Consider the following 2500-nt stretch of genomic DNA (forward strand, 5'->3'; position numbering starts at 1 on the left):
GGTGTTTTACCCTGATCCTATATCTAGGCAAGGGAAAAACCATGAATACATGAAATCCCTCCCAATTAATTCAGAGTAGTTCAGTACAGGAGAGTGGTGCTGTTGGATCATCTGGGGGCCACCCATGTCCTAGCACTAGCCAAATCGCAAAGGTCTTTAAGCTTCATTTTTTTCATTTACATGATGAATCTATTAAAAGCAATACGGCACAAAATATATCTGAAAACATTAAAATAACTTCACTTGTGTAAAGCAATGTGTATTGCTTTCCATCCGCCTTTTTTAAATACACCGCGTAGCGTGTGAACGCAAAGGATTCTGGGTATATTAGCTCCATGAGGATCCAGCGATGCATCCTTGAAAAATCTCGGAATTCTCAAAAACAAAGGACGCGAAAAGGGCACGAATTTCCAAGTGTTCTCAACATTGGAACACTGCTTGTCGCCTTTCTATGACGTAGCGTCCTTAAAAGGGTGGCCGTTGAGCACGCTTCCTTCACATTGGGAAACAGCCTCTGTCTCTGTCTCTGTCTCTGTCTCTGTCTCTGTCTCTGTCTCTCTGTCTCTGTCTGTCTCTGTCTCTGTCTCTGTCTCTGTGTCTGTCTCTGTCTCTCTCTCTCTGTCTCTCTCTGTCTCTGTCTCTGTCTCTCTCTGTCTCCGTCTCCGTCTCTCTCTGTCTCTGTCTCTGTCTCTCTCTCTGTCTCTGTCTCTGTCTCTCTCTCTCTGTCTCTGTCTCTGTGTCAACCTCTGTCTCTGTCTCAGCCTCTGTCTCTGTCTCTGTCTCTCTCTCTCTCTGTCTCTGTCTCAGCCTCTGTCTTTGTCTCTGTCTCTCTCTCTCTCTCTGTCTCTGTCTCTGTCTCTCTCTCTCTCTCTGTCTCTGTCTCTGTCTCTCTCTCTCTGTCTCTGTCTCTGTCTCTCTCTCTCTCTCTCTCTCTCTCTCTGTCTCAGCCTCTCTCTCTGTCTCAGCCTCTGTCTCCCTACTCCTACTCTGTCCCCTCCCTGTCCCACTACTCTGTCTCTGTCCCCTCCCTGTCTCACTACTCTGTCTCTGTCCCCTCCCTGTCTCACTCTCTCACCGAAGACAAATGGCACAGACAGCCCTGCAGTGAGCCCCTGTAGTGTCTGAAACACTCCACACTAAACCCAGACCGATGTCAGACAGGCTGTCGTTAGTTGCACACATGCGTACACATTTAAATGTCAAGGTAAAAATAGCGTTTCCAAATGGTAAATTAAAAAGGTACCATGGGTTCCATTAGTGCCTCACACAACACGGCGTGTTTCTAATGAAGTCTTCTGCATGTCTGGGCCGAGGTCCATGTTTTCTCAACGGGGGATTGAGTGTAATGAGGGAGGATGGTGCGTGTGCTTTACCCACTTTCACTCATCCTGCAGATTCTCCTGCTCAGGATCGTCTCTTGTGTCTGAGAACAGGTTGCGATCTTTATCTGTGCTATACTTATTTTGTCTATCTCCTTTCTCTACAGCCTTCTCCCTCCATCCATCCCTCTCTCGCCTGTATCTAAACTATCTCTACCTGTATCGTTCTCTTTCCCTCTCTCCTATGTATCTCTAATCTCTGCCCCCTCTTTCCCTCCTATATCTCTCTATTGCCTCTCAGCCCCTCGCTTTCTCAGCGGTCTCTAGCCACTACTTATCTCAAACCTCTCTCTCCCTCCCATCCATCTCTAATGTCGCTCTCTCGTTCTCCCCCTCTCTCCTCCCATCCATCTCTAGTGTCTCTCGCCCCCTCTCTCTAATGTCTCTCGTTCTCCCCCTCTCTCCTCCCATCCATCTCTAGTGTCTCTCGCCCCCTCTCTCTAATGTCTCTCGTTCTCCCCCTCTCTCCTCCCATCCATCTCTAGTGTCTCTCGCCCCCTCTCTCTAATGTCTCTCGTTCTCCCCCTCTCTCCTCCCATCCATCTCTAGTGTCTCTCGCCCCCTCTCTCTAATGTCTCTCGTTCTCCCCCTCTCTCCTCCCATCCATCTCTAGTGTCTCTCGCCCCCTCTCTCTAATGTCTCGTTCTCCCCCTCTCTCCTCCCATCCATCTCTAGTGTCTCTCGCCCCCTCTCTCTAATGTCTCGTTCTCCCCCTCTCTCCTCCCATCCATCTCTAGTGTCTCTCGCCCCCTCTCTCTAATGTCTCTCGTTCTCCCCCTCTCTCCTCCCATCCATCTCTAGTGTCTCTCGCCCCCTCTCTCTAATGTCTCGTTCTCCCCCTCTCTCCTCCCATCCATCTCTAGTGTCTCTCGCCCCCTCTCTCTAATGTCTCTCGTTCTCCCCCTCTCTCCTCCCATCCATCTCTAGTGTCTCTCGCCCCCTCTCTCTAATGTCTCTCGTTCTCCCCCTCTCTCCTCCCATCCATCTCTAGTGTCTCTCGCCCCCTCTCTCTAATGTCTCTCGTTCTCCCCCTCTCTCCTCCCATCCATCTCTAGTGTCTCTCGCCCCCTCTCTCTAATGTCTCGTTCTCCCCCTCTCTCCTCCCATCCATCTCTAGTGTC

The 2500-nt window shown here is 50.3% G+C and overlaps 1 protein-coding gene across 1 annotated transcript in view; it reads left to right on the forward strand.

The window, feature by feature from the left end:
• Positions 1-2500, forward strand: part of klhl17 (kelch-like family member 17) — a 14206-nt gene that overhangs the window by 3401 nt on the left and 8305 nt on the right. The window lies entirely within an intron of this gene.

This window comes from Pollachius pollachius (genome assembly GCF_949987615.1).
Source record: "Pollachius pollachius genome assembly, chromosome: 8".
Taxonomy (NCBI): domain Eukaryota; kingdom Metazoa; phylum Chordata; class Actinopteri; order Gadiformes; family Gadidae; genus Pollachius; species Pollachius pollachius.